At 34.9% G+C, this 24,616-nt stretch overlaps 1 protein-coding gene across 2 annotated transcripts in view; it reads right to left on the bottom strand.

The window, feature by feature from the left end:
* d4 overlaps positions 1-24,616 on the bottom strand; it is a 187,679-nt gene that overhangs the window by 119,674 nt on the left and 43,389 nt on the right. The gene's annotated exons all lie outside the window — the stretch shown is intronic.

Raw genomic sequence — 24,616 nt, 5'->3', positions numbered from 1 at the left:
CCTCTCCTGACACTACATATTCATAATCATCCTATCATAATATCATCGGAGCAGCATAACTCTGCCTTCCATGTGCTCCAACCTCAGAAATGGGTTACAAATAAGCCATTGCCAGGACAGAAGACCAGAAATGTCGAATGACAACCTGGTGGCATTGGAGAAAAAAAAAATATATATATATATATATTTTACAATGATTACAGAATAGAATTACTGCTGACAATGACAACCCAAAATTAAAAAAAATAAATAAAGAAAAATTTAGAAGCTGAAGAATAAGTTAACTGATATCTTTCCTAGATGTATGTTAGATCAGTTATGATAAAAATATGGAGAATGATGTGAAGGGAGACAAACTGAGTACCAACTTTAGGACATTTGTCATATAAAAACTGTATCTAGTTACTACAATAAATGTATATATAAACTTGTTTATACTTCTGCTATATTTTCTTTTCTCAGAAACTTTAAGTGCTAGTTATGGCATTTATACGAACTATTTCTTAGTATTTCATAAATATCCTGTTATTTTTCTAAAAAGTCAGGATTTTTTTTGCACTTGCGCCATCTGTAAAAGAGGGGCCATGCAAAACTGGAGGAAAGGTGTGGAAGTTTTTAGCTGTGCAGTTCCAATGACAACGAAGTACACAATGTCATCAACATGATTAAAGGTAATTACGGAGTGTTCATAGAGAAAATTGCATTGTAGTATATTTCATATATTAATATTTGTGCTACAGCAAGCAATGATTTTAATGATCTCCTGAAAATTAATAAACAATACAACCTCATTTCCTTTATTAATATTTTGAAATAATCCCTCATTACCATTATACTTTCTTTTCATTAAATGACGAGCATGGACATTAGGGTGTCCCTTATTTCTTGACTTTTAAATTTTGGAACACATACTAATTTCGTTCCTTTTAATATAAAACATTGTTGATATGAATATCTCGATGATCAAACCAGGTTAAGATGTGCCAAATTGACCTTGAACTTATTCACACTATCTGTGCGATTTCCAGAAAGAAAGAGTGCAACAAAATAAAATAAGAGAGGAAGAAAGGCAACATAAACATCAAACAGCTTCTCCTTCTTGTATTTTTCCAAAAGTTAAAATTCTTGGTTGTGACACATCTGCTTCAAATACTGGCTGCATTAATGGTGTCTGCATATTAATTGTGCAAAAGTTGGACAGAGAATTAATTGCTGCTTTTCCCTTGCTGCTACTACATTTACGAACTACTTCTACGTAATGCATTTTAAAGTAGAATACCTTAGACTGCAAACAGTCCTGATGTTCAGTTTTTCAAAAAAGAACTCAGAGAAAGCTGGAAGAATGTAAAAGCTAAGAACTTTTATAATGACCAAACATTCATATAAATCAACTTCAATGAAAGTGAAATTAAATTCTGGAATTTCTGCAAGACGAATTGTTGTTGTTATCAAATGCTTGGCTCTGACAATGAAGGCATTAGCTCTCTCACTCTCCAGTATCTCTCTGTGTTGGATCCAACAGGTAGTACTTCACAGGTTTGAAGATGTTCTTCAGCCATTTCCTCTTCTTTGTTGCACAGGGGACAATTTGGATTTGTATAGATACCTAATTTGTTTAGATGTTTTGCTAAATAATCATATCCCATAATTAGTCTAAATTTTGCTACTGCCATTTTACGGGGTGTTTGTGAAATGATTCCTGGTTTATTGATTAAAATATTCCATTTTTTATCCTTAGCTTGTTTGTGTATAAATTCTGCATATTTGTCTTTATAATTATTTTTAATTAGTCTTTTTATAGATATGAAAGGTAAATTCTTAGTTTTACTTGAAATTAATTTGGAGCCTTTTTTGCAAGATCAGCAGTTTCGTTGCCAGCATTTCCACAATGTGCAGGTATTCATTGCAAGTGGACTTTCTGTAACTTGTGAAGTAGTTGTATCATTTTCTGGCATTCCTGAATTTTGAGTGACATAATTTTATGTGAGTTAAGTGCATAGATTGCTGCCTTAGAATCTGTTAGTATGATAGTTTTTTTTTTAATTTGTCTATTTTATATAAGAACTGTTGTAACACAATATAAATGACAGTTATTTCTGCATCAAAATTTGTCATATAATATCCAACTGGTTAATAAAATGAGAATAATTCACACATAGCTCCAGATTCTGAATTACTATTAGCTGTAGACCCATCTGTGTATATGTGTAACCATTTGTCTGCTGATATTCACATCTTCCAATGCAAGAGCCTTCAATAGAGGGTTCGATATTTCAGATTTTGTAACTGATTCTTCTAATTCCAGTTGGGTGTTTATTGGTTGAAAGGTTAAAGGATTTTCTCTGATTATAATACACTCAGGGACAAAAAAAACCGGACACTTTAATATTTGCTGGTATTTTGCACAACATTATCTTCTCATACAATATTATGGTAGGCATCTGTTGTTATGGAGACATGTATACTTTGTTGATTGTTTTTTGTTTTATAAACAAGCCATTACAACCAAAAATTCCAATTTTGCTTTCGGAGTCTCAGCTATAACAATTTTGTCTCAAACATTTTGTGCTTCATTATCGTTATCATTCGTTATTTCTTTATTTTTACATTTTCTGAGTTTAAGTGGGGTTGTAACATTTGTCTTAAAACAAGATGCGACCTGAAGATGTGGCTCGAGCTGTAGCCCTTTACGATGATGGACGCAGTGTACGTTACATTGCAAATGTTATGAATATGGCTAGAAGCACAACCCATGATACCATAAAACGGTATAGAGAGACCCTAGAATATACCAGAAGACCAGGTTAGGGTCGTCCAAGAGCTACAAATCCAAATGAAGACAGGTATATGGTGTTGAGAGTTCTTAGGGAGCGCAATCTGCCAGCTACTAGTGTAGCCCAGCAACTTGTTAACATGCATGGACGCCCAATTTCGGCCAAAACAGTTAGAAGGAGGTTGAAAGCAAGTGGACTGATATCAAGTAGACCTACAACTGGTCCCAGACTTCTCAGGATGCATCGAGTTGAACGACTGCATTTTGTAAATGATCACAGGGATTGGAGAAATGGACAGTGGAGCTGTGGTCTGTTCACAGATGAGTCCCGTTTCAATCTGTGCTCACCTGACGGATGCAGTGTTGCCAACAGTTGTTCGTATAATCCCGCTATACTAAAAGCCAGGTTATGAACCGACTGAACGGGAAGTAGTTGAGAGGGCGAGAGGAAAGTGCGGGTTAGAGGGGTAGCCTGTGCAGTGATGACACGTTGAGTGTGGGGGGTTGGAGGGGAAAAGGAGAACGGAGCTTTTCATTGCACCTCGCGTGAAAATGTCGTCTGCTAACGAAAATCTGGCAATGGAATCATGGAGACAGTGTAGCCAAACTTCCCAGTTCATTTGTAGTACCACGTGCATTACGAGTCGCATTTTGTACCAGCGTCATTAGCTCGTGCTTTCTTAAAAACAGTAATTTTAATTACTAATATTCAGGGAACGGATTTATATGGACTAAAAATATATGAAATATGTAAATATATATGTAGTTATTTTTACCAAAATATGGAATTAAATATGGATTTTTACCAAAATATGGAATTAAATATGGACTTAAAATTATAAAAAAATGACTATGTACGTTAAATATTGGTACATTTTAATCAAACTAAACAAAAAATATAATGGACGTACCTTATCTTCCAATGTAGTTTCAACAAAACACAATTTTTATTGTCTGTTACCATAACAATAGGTTACAAACATTTCTTTCAAGTGCTGAAAAGTGAATCTTCTTCTATTGTCTCTGAGGATAGATTTATACTGACTAAAAGAGCGTTCGACGTCACAAGAAGTAACTGGTACATAATTCAATTTCACAATGTCTGCTGGGGATAAGTCCAAGTTAATCTTCACTGTTGATTCACCACTCATCACAGCAACAACCTTTTGTAGTTCTTCATATCCAGGGTTTTTTGAAAGTACAGTGTCCACCTTAGCTCTTACTGCATCTGCAACTTTACCTCTACCACGATTCAGTTGTTCCACAGTACTATTTATAATTTCAAAACTTTCAGATAGTGAAAGGTGCCTATTTTGGAGACTTTTGAGCGTTTTTATGATGCATGAAAATGTATGCTGAATGTGAGCTAAGTCATTCTTCACACTTATGTCACAGGTAACTGTTTTCGCAGTATCAATTGAGACTGCATCTTCAGAGTCCAATGCAAGGAGAACATTGTTAATAGAGTCTATATGTTCGGCATAATATTCAACTGCTTCTAGCCATGTACCCCATCTAGTTAAAATTGGCTTTGGTGGCAATGGAATTTCAGGGTACATTTCTTTCAACACGTTAACTCTACTGGGAGCTTTGAGAAATACTTTTTTCACTGATGAAATCAACAAATCTACTTTAGGGAAATTGTCTCTGACCACTTCTGCCACACGATGAAATGCATGCGCCACACAAGTAAAATGAGTCAATTTAGGATATACAACAGATAATGCTTGTCCAGCTTTGACCATATAAGGGGCAGCATCGCTAATAAAGAATAACACATTATCGTACATAATACCCTTTGGCCACAGGATACCCATAGCTTCGTTGAACAGTTTAACTATAGTTTTGTTATTGCACTTTTCTAGAACATCACAATGTAAAAGAATTCGTTCAGAATATTGTTCACTTAACAAACCGATAACTACATTACCAACAAGTCTACCTTCTTTGTCGGGAGTCTCATCAATGGAAACCCAAATTGAACTATCTTTAATTTCATCTCTTATCTTCTGTATTGTCTCATCGTAGATGGATGGAGCATACGTCTTCCTAAGTGTTGACTCATCCGGGATTGTATGTTGAGTATATTTTTCAAGGAATTCCCTGAAGACCTTATTCTTTAGTTTGTAGAGAGGAATATCAGCAGAGATGAGAGAACGGCACAGGTCGATGTTAAACTCAGATCTTACATTCGATGTTGTTGGTTGTGTTAAAAACAATTGTCTCTGCTTGGAATTTAGTTGTTTGTTGGCCTGATGTTTACTAGTTGTAATGTGTTGTTGCACCAGGAACTTTTGTGTAGATGATACTGCACACTGACACAAATTACAAAATAATATTTTATTGTCAGTTGATAAACCATCTTCTTTAAATTCTGAAATGTAACTTGTTAGTTTTGATTTTAAATTGACTGAATGACGTACTTTTGGCATATTTACCGTCTTTATAGTATGATTTACAAAACTGAACCTATGTGTACTCTGACTGGCATTTAACTGTTGAGCTGCACAACTGAAGTCTGTTAAAAATTTTAAATTAAATTAATACAGTTTTGTAACTTACTTTCCCATTGTTGATAGGACTGCTAATTTTCAAATAACTCTGATGTTAAAGGGATTACTGAACATGTGTTTAAATCTCTATTGTTGAAATGTATTTTTAAAAGTTAATGGAATTTTGTTTTGTTTTATTGTTAAACCTAATATAATATGGACTATTTTATATGAAATATGGAAAATATATGGAAATTAACGAAAATATGTACTAAACTCTAAAATATGGAAAAATATGGAAAATAAAAGTAGGATTTTTCAACCCTACACATTGTGAAACATAAAGATAATGCAAAATATAAATTATATTAGCTTTATAAGTAAATATGTATTTACATATAAATCCTTTCCCTGCTAATATTGTTGATAGTGTTATCGAGAACTATATACTGTAGTTATTTTAAACATATCGGTGACAAACGCTGAACACGCTTTGAATCTCGCGCCACTATGTGGCAACAGAGCTCAGAAAGAGAGCAACAGAACGTTGCTTCCGGTTTAGTCGGTTCATAACCCGTGCGTTTTTTTTAAAGCGCTTCAGTAAAGCGCTTCATGCCTTTGCTGCAGCAAAATGAGGGTCGAAAAAAAACCTAAGTAGGTCAACTGACTGCAAAATGGTGGACAATTAATAACAATTAATTAACTCTAAAAGAACCAAACATGTTAAATAATTTCAACTTCCATGATAATGACATGGAATTATTATTACTCGACGATTTTGACAATAATAAACGTTGCAAAAGACCAAAACACACATTCCGCCATGATGGATCGTGCAGCAAACTCGTAAAGCGAAGTTTTGATTTGCTGCACGCTTGCTACAGCGCTGCTGCAGCGACGGTGAAGCAAATGTAATAAAAGAACGGTCTTGCTGCAGCGCTTTACATCTTGCTTAAAAAAAACGCAAAGAACCTGGCTTTTGGTATAGATGGCTTTCGAAAACCCGCGATTTTCTAACAAATATCTCTAGATTTTAATATATACTTATTACTCAATAATAATAATAATAATAATAATAATAATAATAATAATAACTGTCAAGATAGAGCATCCACCCGCCAATGTAACAAATATTGCACACTATTATCATTGCCAATGTGGCGCTGTAAAGCAATTTTAAACACTTTTATCACAGACACAACATATTTCAATTCTTATTGCACGATATATGTTACCGTTAAAACCCGAAATCCGTCAAAACCAGTTTCAACTAGTAAAAACTAGTTTTAAAATACAGATAGATAGAAAGTGAGTTTTCGTAAGATCTAGAATCAATGACAGGTCAGGTTTGGTCTGTTTAGGTTTTTATAGGCTTTTACTAAACAAAAACCTAAACAAACCAACCTAACCTGACACTGATTCTAGATCATACGAAAACTCACTTTCTATCTATCTTTGTTTGCTTAAACTAGTTTTTACTAGTTGAAACTGGTTTTGGCGGATTTCGGGTTTTAACGGTAACATAATATATAATATGGAATTATTACTACATTAACACATCCATTATTTCACAAAACACACACTGAAAGAATTAAATGTAATTATTATTATGAAAGCCACTTATAATGCTAATACGAATTTCATTTCAGAAACTTTACAGATTAAAAACCGCTAGTATTCCAGCTAAGCGGGATAATATAATTTTACCAGAGAGACAGTTATCCAAAAAAACTAGATTTAGAGGGAAAACCGCTGAATTGGCAACACTGGATGGACGTGAAAGAGTTTGGAGAAGGAGGGGAGAACGATTTTCACAGTTTGCATTTCCGAAAATGTGCCGTATGGAGGTGGTGGAATGATGGTTTGGGCAGGAGTGTGTACGGATGCTCGTACAGACTTGGTTTTTTTTTTAAATGGAAGACTAACAGCTGATAGATATATAAATGAATGTTTGGCTGATCATGTTGTGCCATTTGGCCAATTTGTAGGCGATAATTTTGTTTTAATGCATGATAATGCATGGCCGCATATTGCCCATGCGGTCAGAGATTATCTCCAAGAAGTGGGAATCCATGTTCTTCCATGGCCAGTAAGGAGTCCAGACATGAACCCAATTGAACACGTGTGGGACATGCGTGTTAAGAATAGACGACCGAGACCAGAATCGTTACAAGAGTTGAGGCGAGCACTTGGCGAAGAATGGGAACTTATTCCTCAAGAAGACATTGCTAACCAAATTGAGAGCATGCCAAGACGTATGGATGCAGTTATTCAAGCCAGAGGGGGTCATACCCGTTACTAAAAAGAGTTTTTAATGTTTAAGGCACCATAAAATGAAAAAACAGTTAGACCAAACGATGCCATAGTTATACGCCCTTTGTAATTTTTTGTAAATTTTCTCATCAGAGATTTTTTTTTTTCCAAATGTTGTCGTATAAGGTGCTAAATGAAACATTATTTTGTTTAAATGGGTTTTGTTTCATTTTGAAATAATTGGCAACAAAATACAAGCAAATATAGAAGTGTCCAGTTTTTTTGTCCCTGAGTATATTTTCTTTAGATTGAGGAAGATTGTTCTCTGTTCTTATGTTTGTAACTTTTGGTAGGAAGCTTTCTTGCGTTTTTAAATTAGCTGGCTGTAATTGTCGTTTTTTCCACTTTGTTGTTGATAATCTTAGTATTTTTTCATGTTGAATTATTGATTGTTCTCCTAGTGTCAGATGTATTGGAGAGTTGCATGGCTGTTATTGGAGTTGATTTTGCTGCTCCAGTTATTAGCAGACATCGGATTCTAGGGCAAATGCCTATTTTGTTTCTTTAGGAGAAAAGTAAAAATAATTATTAATATTTGTGTTTCATGGAAATTGAAAGGTATTCAAAGAGTTTTATAGTGCCCTAAAATGGTTATTAGAGCCTAATTTGTTAATATTCGCCTAAAAATGCCTAACTCACTGTAAAGTTTCGCATTTTACTCTTACTTTTTATAATTTATACATGCATTCACTGCGAAATTTAAAGCATTTAAAAAGTGGAAAGTTTGCTTCACACCGGCCATGAAACCATTGATAAAGGAAACAAAATGTTTTGAATCTCACGACACTCGCAATAGATTTCACCGAATTTAACATGTTTGGAGGCATACATGCCGACAAAGAACCAACCTTAGTTTTGAAGCAGGCAACAATCACAACATGTGCTGCTACCGATTCAGAGATATACTATACTATAAAAATGACTGTTTTCGGTCTGAAACCGATTAGCTGTAGTGCCCTTCAGAGTGTCATAAAATCACAATTTTTGGAGAAAGAGTGTTTTTGAAATATTTATGAAAAGTCGTAAAACTGCGAATTAGTAGGGTAAACCGTTACAAAATATTTAAAAGAATGGCCCTCCTAGTGTTAACACTACCAGGAAATGCAACAATAAGTGGAACTTTGTATTTTTGTCCAATTGAATCTCAATAACAACGGTTCATTTGAATGCTCGTTAACAGTTGCTCTTTCCCTCACCTTATTTGTGTTGAGAAGTTTTGAGCGGTAGGACATTTTCCTGTGAAGTTTAACGCGATAATGCCGAAAAATATAAGTGCAAAATCTACATTGATCCGGCAATGGCTAACAGAATATTCAGAATTCACTTATGATGGAAAAGTAATATTCTGCAAGATTTGTAGCAAACAGGTATGTAACAATAGTTGAAATATATAAATTCTATTAATTTTAATGAGTAGGCCTATAATATTTATACATTGACTGAGCTATCCTGAGGTATAATTCTTTTTAAGACCACTACACTTTAACCTTTTAAATTCCGATAGTTAAAGTATTTGCAGGTCATTAAAATTTTGATTGTTCGAACCCACTAACTTTGTGATAGAAATACGGCAATACAACAATTAGGATTTTATTTTAATTCAGTTTACTTTACATTTTTAGATTTCGCAAGAAAATAAGTGCCACCTAAAGCAGCATGTGCAAGGAGCGGCTCATAAGGCTAAAGCTCAGCAGAAAAATCAACTGCAACAAACTTTACTAACACAGACTACTTCATCCAATCTCAGCAGCAATTTCTATGCTGATTTAACCAGAGCGTTTGTTGCTGCTAACATTCCCTGGAATGCAATTGAAAATCCGGTTTTAAGACAGTTTTTACAAAAATACTGCAAACAAAATATCCCATCTGAGTCGACCCTAAGAAAAAATTACTTAGACAGAATATACAATGGAACTTTAGCTTCCATTCGGGAGGATATAGGTGATTCTTACATATGGGTCTCTGTGGATGAAACCTCAGATCCTATGAATAGGTATATAGCAAATATGGTAGTAGGAAAACTTAGTCCTGATGGACCTTCGATTCCACACCTCGTATGTGTTAAGGAACTTTCGAAAGTGAATAGCCAAGCCATTGCTTATTTTGTAAATAAAGGCCTAGTCTTTATACTCAGGTAATATAGACGATTCTTAAGTTCTGTTGTTTTGTACTGATGCTGCCTCATACATGGTTGCTGCAGCTCCACTTCTTAAAACATTTTATCCTAACCTCACGCATGTAACCTGTCTAGCACACGGCCTTCACAGGGTTTCTGAAACAATCCGGAATGAATTTCCTCTTGTCAATTCGTTTATTTCTAACACAAAAAAATGTTTTTGTAAAGCCCCATCCAGGATTTCAATATTCAGAGAGAACTTTCCAGATATCCCACTCCCACCTCAGCCAGTTGTTACACGATGGGGAACCTGGATTCAGTCAGTGGTGTATTATTCTAAGTATTTTAAAGAAGTGGTCACAGTTATTGATAAATTACCTGAAACTGATAGTGCAGCGTGTGTGAAAGCAGTGAAAGATTGTCTGAATGACTCACGAGTGAAAAACGATATTGCCTACATAACATCAAACTTTTCTTTCATACCTGCAAGCATTCAACAATTAGAACGTGAAAAACAATCTCTTTGTAGCCAAATAGCAATAGTAAAGGAAGCTCAAGTGAACATACATTCTGTTTTGGGCGAAACTGGGAAAAAAGTTAAAAATAAGTGGGACAACGTATTAAATACGAATGTAGGATTTTCACTGTTGGAAAAAGTATCAAGAGTGATATCGGGGGAAAGTGTAAATGTTCCAGTAAGTATTGATGTTTCTATTGTACCTAATTTAAAATTTGCGCCTCTCACATCAGTTTCGGTTGAAAAAAGTTTTTCTGCTTTCAAAATGATTCTCAGTGACAAAAGGCAAAGGTTAACTGTGGAGAATTTAGAAAAAATTCTGGTGGTGTACTGTGCAGATAATTATAATAAAGTCTGAGCATGGAACTGAATTTCAATAACTTAAAATGAGTAATCTTGATATCAATAATCATTATTTCATTAGCTTCAATATATTAAATTTGTGCAGCTCTGTTTATAAATATAATATAGTATTCTTTTTTAATGTTTAAACATACTTTTTTGTGCGTATTTTAGTGTATAACTAAAAATTTCAGTGAAAGAAATAAGTATGATACCTTGATGTGCCTAAAATGCCTATTTTCATTAAAATAGAGCCCAATTTTACAAATTTTGAGCTTATTTTAGGCGCCTAAAACTGCAATTTTTAGTGCCTAAAAATCCGATGTCTAGTTATTAGCCTTAGAGCCTGATTTTCGCATACTTCTAATCAGTTTAAGTTTGGATGAGTTGCTGTAATTACTGCATCCCCATTATAGAGAAGAACTGGCTTGATAAATATTTTGTAAGTTGAGTTCAAGGTCTGTCAATTACCACCCCACTTTGCTCCGGCTAATCCGAATTGTTAAATACAATATTAAGAGATGATTATCGTAAATTAATTGGGTTATTCATTAATTATATTTTTGTGAAAATATTTGGAGAAGAATCTCAAAATCAGTCCGCCACCTACAATGCACCAAGCGCATTGGATGACGAGAGCAATCTATTTATTAAAAACGTTTTTGCTGAGATCTGAACTTTCACTGTCTGACAAAGATCACCAAACATTTGCTTGTTCATAGTAAAAGTTAAACCTTACTTCATGTATCAGCTGTAAAAGCCTAAAATCAAGATTTGTTGATTTTACAGACAGTAAAGAAATACCTACGAAATTGTGGACCCAACTATTTCTAAGACAGTTTTGAAGAAATTCAGGTATCATTTATGGTAACTATCAGAGGAAGTGTCAATTTTATTACTATTTGATCATGATATAGATATGCCAACAAAAATGAGGATGGTGGAAAATTTGGATGACACATTTGTTTTGTGAGTGAATAATTTCTTTTATAAGGCATTTTATTTTTAATTAGACGTTTTATTTTAATATTGACTTTTATTGTTATTTTTAAAGGGAACTATTGCTGATTTCTCAAGTCTAAAAATAATATCTTCTTGGAGAAATGTCTTTCTGCATGGGGACAAAATATTTCAATTGTAAATGCTAAAGGAACAGTTCAGCCTTTAAAAGCAGTGAATGACACAGAAGAAGGAGTTATTACATTAATGAAAGACTTCAATGGACTATTAACTGCAGAAGAGGAGCAGAAAGAGTATGTGTTTTGCTGTATCCAAGACCATCTATGGCTTTTCCCAGACTGCAGAAACAGACTTTAAAGAGCAAATAACCTAAGTATGTTTGTAACATGCAATGTTTGAACTTTTATAATATTTATAAAAAAATGATTATATTTGATACAAATTGATTTGTTCATTGTTGTTGTTGTTTAGTCAACTGTCCGAAGACAGGTCTAAACCTAATAAGTGATATCAAGAAGGCGCCACTTATGAGGCAACTAGGCCAGGAGATAATGGGGTAGGGTGGCCAGTTCCTTTCCTCCCCTCCGTGATTTGTTCATTAATCATCAATAAATTTAAGTTAAAATTTCAAAGCAAAGTCAGCAAGAGGAAATGTGATCTTATAACACAAAATTAGGGGGTATGCATTTGTTGATATGTGAAAAAAAAAAGGGCATGCCATGAATCACTAACTACACTGCATTATGACATCAATTATCATCACCATCATACACTATCTCCACAGCAAATAAATCACTTATAATATTCAAGAAGGCACTCTTCTTCATATCTCGACATGGTCACTAACATCAACCAGAAACGAAATATAAAAAATCCCACCATAAATTAAATGTTGAGTCAATCTGCCACCTTGTCTATCTTCACAAGTATGACTTGAGGCTTTCCTGGCATTTGATGTAGAATAACTCTTCTCAGATTCTCAGCCAGATAAGTTGGATATTTGCTTCCAAGCCTTCAATGACTAGCTCTGCCATCTTCTTCAGGGAATGATGAGTTGGATATTTGCTTCCAAGCTTTCGATGGCTAGCTCTGCCATCTTCTTCAAGGAATGATGAGTTGGATATTTGCTTCCAAGCTTTCGATGGCTAGCTCTGCCATCTTCTTCAGAGAATGACAATACACACTTAATAGTCGAGTGTTAAAATTATACCAACTTCTGTTGCATAGGGGTGCATTCTTTGTTATGCAATTCATTCATTTTTTTTTTAATTCTATATAACATTGTATTATAATTCAGATGATATTAAAAAAAAAGTTAACTTTAATTCTTATTTTCATCAATTTATTTGAATAGTTACTTGCGTTTTTGTGCCTCTCTTGTACTGTATAATCCGAATTATAATGCAATGTTACATAGAATTAAAAAAAAAAATGAATGAAATGCATAACAAAGAATGCACCCCTATGCAACAGAAGTTGGTATAATTTTAACACTCGACTATTAAGTGTGTATTGTCATTCCCTGAAGAAGATGGCAGAGCTAGTCATCGAAAGCTTGGAAGCAAATATCCAACTCACCTGGCTGAGAACCCGAGAAGAGTTATTCTATCTTCACACAATTCGCAAAATCTCTGGTAGGTTATGTTGTGAAAATAATAGTCACGGCAACATCTGACAGATGAAATGAATACATGAAACACTAGTAGAAATGAAAAAGAAACATTTTTGACAAGGTTAGAGAGGATTTTCTTACTTGGTTATTTATTAACGATGCTGTAGCAACCAACTACTAGGTTATTTAATGCCGATGGAAGTGGCGAGATGGTATTTGGCGAGACGAGGCCGAGATTCGCCATAGATTACCTGACATTCACCTTACGGTTGGGGAAAACCTCGGAAAAATACCAAACCAGGTAATCAGCCCAAGTGCCTGAATGCAACTCCAGATCAGCAGGCAAGCGCCTTAGCCGACTGAGCTACACCAGTGGTTAGAGAGAGTTTGATGAGAGGAGAGCAAAGTGATGCATTTTCATGCAACGGCATATCCTCTGCATATACTGATAGTACTGAAAAATTCACGTCACGAAATATGTCATTGGAATGTCTCCAAAATATCAGTACATTAGATAAGCATCTACTTGGGGAAGACAGGCAGAATCATGGCTACCACAGCATTCACATCATGTTTTTAAGTGTGTGCTTCCATTTTGTAGGTTATCCTATTTTAAAAGAGCTACGAAATGGAGTTCCTGTGTTTTTTTTCTTTATCAATACTTTGAAATATACTTTCTTTACCATTATAATTATGTAATTATTTACTTTAATGACGCAGTGGGTTACCCATAATTGGCACAGATTAGTGGTAGTATATTACTCGTATTATGGAGATCGTGTTCTGCTGTTTTTTACCCTCTGCTGGCATGTATTTGCATAAATATTGCGAGTTAAAGGTTACGTGGGTCAGATGAGGGAATAGCTAAGTGACATGAGGTTGAAGAATGTAACAGGTTAAAGGGGATAACTGAATGACAGGACACTGAGGACTATGAACTATGACAAGGTTATGCTGGGTCACACGAGAGGATTGCTAAGTGACATGAAACAGAGGAATGTGACAAGGTTAGATGAAGAGATAGCTAAGTGACAAGAGACCAAAGACTGAGACAAAGGTATAGTGGGTTAGATGAGAAGATAGCTAAGTGACAGGAGGCAGAGAACTGTGTCAAGATTAAAGGGAAAGTGGAGGGCATAGCTATCTCATTTACATGCAATTGATTTCAATTATATTCCCTAGACCACATTATATTTCTCCCTTCATTTTGCTCCGATAACGTATTACAACTTTCAAAATCTGTATTTTTACTGCATTAAAAAAACTGTTACTACATTTGGTAACCCTTACACTTCACTACTTGGTATTTCCATAAGTTAACGGAATGACAGTTTATTACTATTATTTAAGTTTTATATGTCCCGCGCCGTGGCGTCGTGGTCTAAGGCATCCTGCCTAGGACTCGCGTTACGGAATGCGCGCTGGTTCGAGTCCTCATGGGGAAAGAAATTTTCTCATGAAATTTCGGCCAGTGTATGGGACCGGTGCCAACCCAGCATCGTGATGCACTTGGGGAGCTACGATAGGTAGCGAAATCCGGTTGCGAATGCCAGCTATAATGGCTGGGAGGATCATCGTGCTAACCACACGATACCTCCATTCTGGTTGGATGATCGTCCACCTCTGCTTCGTCATGTGGGCGTGAGGCCAGCAGCCGGCTGGTCGGTCTAGGCCCTCCATGGGATGTAGCGCCACGGATTATTATTATTATTATTATTATTATTATTATTATTATTATTAAGTTTTAAATAGATTCAGGGTTATTTTAATCTATTGCAGGGACTTTAAAAAATCACCCAATGTAGCACAATTGAGATAGGACCATGAATCTTATTTTATTTTGTAGAAAAACTCTCAAAGTTACTTACAAAAAATATAGATGCTCAAGATGTGCGACACTGGCCACTCTACAGACATCTACACAATACTCCATTTTCTCCCATACACGCTGCAGCATATCATTGGTGATGTTTGAAATGGCAAGTCTGATACACTCCTTCAGTTCCAAGATAGTTTGAAATGGCAACTCTGATATGCTCCTTCAGTTCCAAGACAGTGGCTGGTAATGGGGGGACATACACTTGATCTTTCACACAACACCACAGATAAAAATCACACGATGTTACGTCTGGTAAATGTGGTAGCCAAGACATGATCCTCGTTGGTCTCTCGTAAGATTCATTACTGTGGTAAGTGTTGCTTTCAAAAGGACCTGATATCACAATGAAAATGAGGTCAGGTGCCATCTTGTTGCAGTATGTAATCAGATCTGTCCTCGCACAGTTTGTAATTCAGAGTCTAGCTGGCAAAAAATCATTTCTCGAAAGTTAATTGCTCAATTTTCATAAAATCTGGTATCTAGCTTCAATTATCTATAGCAGCGGTTCCCAAACTTTTTGAGCCACGGAGCCCTTTCTCAAGCAAAAGTTTCTTGTGGAGCCCCAAGAAATGTTTAGTGTTTAGTTCTGTCTGTATATGTTCTATGAACCATAATACACATTATATGTATACGGAAGTATGAATAATAAGGTGTGTGTGTGTGTGTGTGTGTGTGTATATATATATGTATATATATATATATATATATATATATATATATATATATATATGAAGCCTCCAATTCCGAAACTGTCTAATCCATTTTTAACATTTTTCAGGAAATGCCAAAAACTGATAACTTTTTTTTCCTAATTGTTTGCAGTGTTCTATTTTTTTATTTATTTTTTTTTTATTTTACAGTTGAGAAACACTCTTGGAATGAGTGATACTCCTGAAAATCAGGGATCGATATTTCAGGAATTATTTCAGATTTTTGTTTGGATTGAGACAGTTTTGAAACTGAAGGCTGGAACGAGAGAGTTTTGGAAAATTACACAATTCTGTTTCGTTACTAATATTTTGGAAGAGGCTTCTTTTTAATGTAAATACAATACCGATAATCTATTACAACTACAATTCCTATTTTTTTCTATGACATTGAACTCAAATATTAAAATTAATGTTCATAAAAATGAATGCATTATTCTGTTTGGTTATTACATTTCAGTTCAGATTCTTAAGTCTTCTTCTTCCATAAATAAATCCTCATTTGCATTTTCTTCTCTGTTTAACAATGAATAACCCTCCATTACAGTCTTGTAAAATGACAAATCAGTCATGTTTCTCCACTCGGAACCAAAGTGCTTCTTCAGTAAAGTGATGACATCGGATAGTTTCTCTTCCTTCAAGGGAACTTGATTTGAGAGGGATTCTGGTATCTTCTGCGAAAAGTTTTTTCCTCTCTTTAACACAGATTTGAATGCTCCTATATCTGTTAAATAATTTACTTCCCTTTCACAATCACATTTTTTCCAGAGACAGTTTTTTTTAGAATGATTCGCTTAGCTGCGGACAACTGGAAGTGCCACTGTCCAGGTTTGAGAATAGCTTGCATTATTTTCTTCCAATCAAAAATAACAAAATCCTTCCCCAGTTCCTTCACATTTGCACTTGTACAATAATTTCTCTATATTCACATGGCTCGATAATAGTATCCCTTTTCCTAATGACTTTCTTTATTCTTCCAAAAATTCTATCGGCTGGAAGAAAAGAGTGGCCGACAATAGTGAAAGTAACATGCATGCAGTTCCTTCACAGTTGATTTGCTATTTTAGAGCCAAGACATTAACATTCCCATCATTGTAATATTTCTATTTTGTCCTGGACACCGTCGGCATACAGCTTCATGACCTCGGTATCTCCCAGATTTAACGTTATAACAACTGCCTCCTTACGACTCCTGAGAACATTACTGCGTTTACCATCCCCTCTGTTTTCTTTAGGAATACTGCCAGTGTTAATGAAATTTCTGCTCAGATTCTGTACTCGAAACCTTGAAATTCCAAGGATTTTGAGGAAGGCAGCACTGCAGACTGAAACTAATCTTTTGTTTGTTTTTACAAAATAACATGTAGTAACTGAGTTACCTGGGCGAGTTCCTGTTACGAGACACTTCCTTGTAGGCAACCTTTACGACGTGTGCTTCATAATGAATTTATCTTGGTCAATTTTTGTATTATTTGCATAAAAGGCGCTATGAAATTTTCTAATATCCTGCACTGTCAAATCTGCACAACCATATGTACTCTTTTTGTGTTTACATCCAGAGTGTCTTGGGAGAGAAGTTGGTCTATGTCTTAACTCGAAATAAGTCACAAAGAATTAATAATCGTCCCTTTTTACAAGCAACTTATTCAACAGTTCAAATAACATATAGGCCTATTTTCCACTGATTTAGTGAAATAATAATTCCTCCTACCTCTAGTGTTTTTCTTGATTTTTTTTCCCACTTTGAAATATCTTTCAATTTCTTCAGTCCTTTATCAGGAGGTGATATCATTATTTTACTTTCCATTTTGTAAGAATAGTACTTGATTAGCTTGTATTTTTGAGCAGTGAACTGAAAACACTATCTTCTTATTTACAGAGTGTCTGTACTATTTATGACCATGTAACAATGGGTATGAGAGTGACAATGTTCATAATTATAATTTGTGCTATTACACTGTTGAAAACTGCTGGAAACACTGCTAGAAACATAAAATAAGAGGGTATTTGTAAGGAAATTTAAAAGACGGATGGAGAGAGTTTTGGAAGCCAAAGAATGACTAATACCAATCCTAGTTATGGATGGAGAAAGTTTTGAAAAATAAATTCATGTATGGAACTAGACAATTTTGTAACAGTACATAGAATGGAATGAGAAAGTTTTGAAACTGTTCGTCATATTTGAAGCTTATTTATGAAAGGAAAGAGGAAGTTTAAGCACAACATTCATTACAAAATTATTAGAGACATTAAGGTAGATGACGAATCCGCCATTATCTCAATTTTCAAAAAAATGGATTTAGACAGTTTTGGAATTGGAGGCTTCATATAAAGGAAACAATAATAAAAACGAACTGGAGACAATATTATTTAAATCTATAAAATTATAATTATAAGTAGTACCGGTAGTTAAGATATTTATAAAATGTTACAATGTTACATTTAAACCCGAATTAATGTGAAGAATGTGCCTGTTTCTTACGACAGAGTTCGTCAATGTCTGGTGTCACAGAAGTCAATTGAAGATGCATATCGTCTTCTGCATCCAAACAATTTAGCTTTTGAACTTAATATGGAATGATCCTCCCCTAACAGCCCAAAATTCGGGAAATGGTTTGCTTTTAAATGATGCCTGACAGTGGCTGTCCAAAACCATGTCTATAAGGACCTCATATTCTGCCGCATTGAGGGCTGATAGTTTTGACTTCACTCGAAATGGATCTACTATCAACTTGTTTCGAATCGATTCTTGAGTGTCCCTTAGAAAGTATGAATTCATATTTTGAAGAAAATTATCAAGGTGCTATTTTATTATTGCTATGAATGAGTTATTCATTTTATGTTATTTTCTTCTATAAAGTTTGAAGTCAATGAGAAACATGTCAGATCCTTATTCTAGACTCTTTTCATGTAGAACGTTATTTTTTTCTTCAATGCGGCAATTTTGTCAATAGCATTGAATATATTCTTCTGTTTCCCTTGTATGGATGTGCTGAATTTGTTAATTTTTTTTTAAATGTGTGCCAAGTAACATAATTTACAAAACCATTCCTAATCATTCAAATAATCTGCTAGCAAACACTTTAGGTCATTCAAAAGTGAAGACAACGCTTATCAAGCAACAACCAGCGCACCTCTCTGTGTAATAAATAATTAATAACAATGACTTGTGTATACTTCCCATATCTGCATACAGGATTTTGAGTAGCCTACACTGCAAAGGTCGTGCCTTAACAAAGTTGATAATTTAGGCAACATTGTCTAGTACTCGCTTTAATAATGTTGGCATTTTTTTTTCATTGCGAGGGCGTGTCGGTGTAGTGCACAATGACTACTTGTACAGTTTTTTCAAACTTTCTTGATCCTTGTAACAGTGCCAGCAACAGGACCTACCATGGTCTTTGCTTCATCTGTGCATACGTTAATGCAAATGTCTCATGGTATCGATGGAGGAGGATAGAACAGAGAAAAATTCTCTTCAGCACCAGGACTCGAACCCAGGTTTTCAGCTCTACGTGCTGATACTTTATCCACTAAGCCACACCGGATTCCAGTTCCAATGCCAGATCGAATCCCCTCAGTTTAAGTTCTGTTTCTCAGTTTTATCTTTTGTGTCTACCCTCATGTACTGTGTGACAGTGGCACAATATCCAATGCACTATGTACAGAGGTACACTCATTACGGGTGACTAAGTGACCGGGATCCGACGGGATGAGCGCCGTCTTCAATCACTAAGTGATTATTTACGCATATCATATTATTATGATGTACTTCGGTACATCATAATAATACCATGGTGTCGAGTTTTCAATGAAGACATCTATCAGGGAAAAAAATTCAGTACCGCTTGTAGAGGATGGCAATGGCTTGCAGAACAAAATATCTTCATGAAAAGAACCTGAAAATTCGTACCGCACAAACGTCATTAGCACAGCTAATCCGGCAACGTCCGTGGATTCGTCAAGTTATAGCAAAACTTTTGTTTGAATGACACGGAAAATTATGATATTTTTAACATCATTTGATAGATTCTGGATCCAATTACGCACAGTGTTATTTGATAAGGGCATACTGGAGATCAAGTTTGTATTTTTTTTATCCAATATGCACTTCACTACCTTCACTAATAGCGGTTTTATAAGAATTTCGGCAAGGATGTGAGGTTTACCAGTAAGACCCAGGTCATGACTAACCAAGTACGACGCTTCCAATGCTTTATATTTATTTGTCTTTACATGAGATAAAATTTTTGTTTGAACTGCATGGAGTTCGTCACATTTTCTTTTGAAATAGTCTGCAGTTTTATTCGTGAAGTCAGGATGAGTTTCGAAATGCTGTCTAAGCTTGGCAGGTAACATAGAAATATTGGGCAAAACTTTGTTACATTTCACACACTGTGGACGTCCGTCAGCAAATTCAGTGAATCCCATATCCAAATATGAATCACAATATTTTCGTTTTATACTTCCTTTGGTTACCTCTACACTAGGCATCGTAAACTCTGAAGCAGGATCATGTGCAGCATATTCTGAACTCAATCCCAAATAATTCGCACTATCTTCTTCGAAAGTAAGGTTACAGCTGATGTTATCCCCCTTTGACTGAGCACTGATTGATGGCTGATGACTCTAGTAAATCTATTATTCCTGCTTCTATCTACAGTAGCAAGAAAAAATCAAACTACTTTCTGAGAAAGTACTATGGATGGAAGTAGTTTACGTTTTTCGCACTAGAGACTAGATGAAAGCAGACTTTTTGTCATTTTCATAACTGCCGCGGTCGGAGCCCCTGAGACTCATTTGCAGAGCCCCAAGGGCTCTGCGGAGCACACTTTGGGAACCGCTGATCTATAGTAAGTTTTCAATAATGTAAAAGAAAATAGGAGTTAATTCTTAAAAAAATAAATAAATAAAATTAAAAAACAAAAAACTAGCAATTATTGTAATATTATTTTCGATTTCAGTGAAAGAATAAATTAATATTCATAATGTGCACCTAAAATTGAAAGAGTAAGACAAGGGAATATTCCTACGTATGATACTTGTTCAGAGGTCAGATGCATACCCATCAGAATCTGTATCCTCACTGCCAATCTTTTCTTCGGTAGCACCAAGTGAGAATGAGGCTCGAAGAGTAACTGCAGCACTTCTCTTGAAATCGAAAGTGATTTTCTCTCTTTAATTTCCCTACGCTAGTGATTGATGATATAAGAGTCTGAAGACATAGTAGCCTGTGGAAAAGATCGATTTGTGTCTTTTCTTGTGAAGACTTCTCTGAAACGTCTATTATTTTTGTTCCTAGTCTCCTGGGATTCCACAGATAGCTGACCAATATGTATAATACAGTGTCCTATGATCTGCTTTCCATGAACCAAGAGTTTGTGATGGATTGCAGGCATATAATATCATTCATACAAGCGTAAATAAAATTCCCTTCTTTCCCTTGCATACATGCCAAATGCCTGTTTACCAATTGTAAATCCACAAGAAAGGGTTTCTAATATTACATGTAGATGGCTTATTAGTTTTCTATCTATTCTTGTAATATCTGGGGGAAGTAGAAACCTCCCTGAAAAATTTTCTTGCAGTTTACATAGTTTCTATTGGCTCTGCTTTGCTTTAGCATGTCAACAAGTAGTCCCATTTTCTGCTTGAACTTATCCTATTTTTCTCATTGAATATTATGGTGGATAGAAATTATTGTTACAGAATTTTGCATTTCCCCTTAATTCTTTATACTGATTTGAGATCAAATGTAAATCAATAATCAAAGAGAGAGCCTTATTAGGTGACAGTGTTGGCATTTCCTGCAAAATCAATTTTCGCTATTTTTTCTGTTTTGTAGCAAGTGAAAGCTTTCCTACAATATTGGCCTCATCTCCTTCCCCAGAAGCTCTAAGACTCATCTGGGCAGTATAAAGTTTTTCTTCTGGCAACCTTCCTTAGAAAATTGATCTACTTTTTCTCTGTTTTGATCTTTTGTTCAGTTCTCCAAAAAGTTTATGTGGACGTCCTCGACTGCTTGTACTGGCAGACTCAAAAACTGAAATTGTTTTGTAGTAGATGGCAAAGCATTATATGTTTCATCCTCAAATTTTACATCCTGGTCCAACAATAGCACATTGTATTTTAAGAAATTTTTTCTAATTTCTTCTGTACTTTTCCCCACCGTAATAAAATTTTCGAACATAGAAAGCTAATTGATTTCTTTATTGACTGTAAAATGTCTTCAGAGCACTCTTAGAGACCAAATTATTCAAATATGTATTTGAGAATTTCACTTTTCCCTCATCCTCTCTCCACATCTCTAAACTGCTCTATGTTTTCTGTTCCACTTAATATAAACTTCACTGTTTGTTCGTAACACAATGAACTCTGTAGCACTATTAATTCGTCATTATCTTTTATTATGTAAAAATAGCATCTGTGTGTTCAACCATATTTGTGTACTGATAAGTTTGACAGTTGTTCCAATAAATTTTTTATATTATTGCACAGCTTATTGGACCCAACATGGTTTTCAAATTTAGAGTCTTCATATGTTGGTATCGATTAATTGCGCGTGGCATTGAAAATGAATAAAGAGAAATGGATGACCTTGCAGGTTATACTACAAATGTTCCTTTCTTTTGCTAATATAGTTTCTCTGAACAACAGAACTGTTTTATGTGATATTACAAAAGTGATACAAAATTGTTGAAGATTGGAAATAATGATATGTTACCTTCTATCCTGCATTTCATTTCTTGTTATGTCACGCGTAGAAGGAGTAAGCAAGATAGCAAGCGTTCTGGTATTATATCATAGCGAATATGTCATTGATTTTATTGGCACGCGTGCTATAATAAGCCGATTAGAAATGATACTGGATGTAGTAACAACCTGTTTATAATGCTAGGATGGCATAAAACAAGTTTCATATTCCTATCTCAATTATACTATGTCTACCGATCTTCTAAATCCCTGATATTCATTTAAAATAGTAGGCTTGTATACATAAGAAGAAAAAAAAAAAAGAAGAAGAAAGAAAAGAAAAAAAAAGAGGTTAACTTTATACTAGATTTTCAACAAAATAAACAAATATAATTTTTATGGAATATCAAATTTATCTTCCATAAATATAATTAGTTTCACAAACAAAAATGTTTGTTGTCGGTAACAGAATGACATTTGGACATGCATATTATCCTCACAAATAATACAATTCAGCTCACTTACATGCTATAGCAGTGTACAGGAATTATATTACAGAAAGGCATGAATGAGAAATAAAACTTTATATGAATTAAATATTTTCCACCAATATTATTGTATTAAAAAAAGCATTCATAACAGTAACATAATGACAACATATGGTAATGGAATGGCACTTTTATTCTGCTTTGACGATCAGGTCAGAGAAAAATGACAGTTATTCCTCTGATCAACAGCAGGTGTTGACAGTCTGCCTACAATTTTGTCTTCTTCTACCCAACATTTATCTTCTTTTGAAGGAAATGCATATATTTTTCCATTTTCATCATTTCTTCTGAAAAATGTAATTTCATAGGTTTCTTTATCAACATCAGTCACTTCACCCATAAACATTCGAGTACATTTTCCAGCATAGAATACGAAAGCAAAATCCACAAGAAGTATGACAGAATGGTTGTCTATTTCCTGTGCTGTACTCACATTTTCTGAAGTTTGCGTTTTGAAATTGTGAACAAATTTTTGGTGTGACAGTGATTAATACTTAGGTATATGCAGTGCTCTTCTTCTGAGAAAAAGGTGGTGAAACTCTGTGTAGAATATATAGTGGATGGGGAGATAATTATTACTGTCCAGTGTCCAGAATTTTCTCGTTTTTAACCTCTTTTTCATTCAACTTTAAGACTTTCAAGGCCTAAGCAGAGTTCAAAGAAAAATCATGTTAAAGGCATAATTATTAATACATTTCTCAGTTCCATGATGAAAATACAATAAAAGGTGCCGGAATGCCATTCCGAACGTGTTCAGTCAGGAAAAAAAAGCGCTGCATATGTGATTATGTATGGTACAATGGGCATCACATCATGAATGTTTTTAGTCTGCCCAGTCCACATAATGTCCAAGTCATCCTTACTTTCTGCAATTTCAAGGGCAGAAACATGTGCAATGCTTGCAAAGTTCTCAGCATTTCTCACTCTATGTTGACCTGTCTTGCAGGCTGTGCATACTGCTTGCTTTATGGCTTCACCAAACCTATCAACTCTTTTACCATGGAATGTGGCAAAGAAGTGCCAGGAATTGGTTAACAGATAATTCTGTAGGACCAAAAAATTAATCTTTCAGTGCCAGGAAGCTGTTACTCCATACCATTCTTTAAAAAGTGTTTCACTGCCAAATAGAAAATGTTGCTTAAACTGAATAGCAGCACCATAGGGTTGCCAACCATCCGGAAAAATTCCGGACTGTCAGGAAATCAGTCCTCTTTGCAGGAAAAAAATTAAATTGTTTTCAGGATGCTTAATGTCCCGAATTTTGTTCATTGCAATATTATATTCTGAAACTTCACATTGATATTTCATTATTAGAGAGCCGACGTTGTTTGCAATGGCTACCAAAGACATTTTATAATTATACAATATACTTTTTGATGTATCGAAGCAAAGAATTTGTAAGTGTTATAAGCTCTTTGGGTAGAACACAGAAGCAAGTTCGTGGCGTTCATTGGTGACATGGTTTGGTAGTAAATTAGCATTTGAATAACTTGAGTGATTCTGATGTACATCTCTTTAAGAAGGAAGCACTGAATGCATATCAGAGGGCCATTGATTATTTGATTACTATTCTTCACTTCTTAAGAAAATCACTTTTCTAAGCCTTAATGATACTTTCACATTCAGTGTCCTTACTGAAATGTTAATATAGAACTGGACTTTAA

The sequence above is a fragment of the Periplaneta americana genome, chromosome 3 (assembly GCF_040183065.1).
Source record: "Periplaneta americana isolate PAMFEO1 chromosome 3, P.americana_PAMFEO1_priV1, whole genome shotgun sequence".
Taxonomy (NCBI): Eukaryota; Metazoa; Arthropoda; class Insecta; order Blattodea; family Blattidae; genus Periplaneta; species Periplaneta americana.
This window is presented reverse-complemented; position numbering and strand designations above follow the sequence as displayed.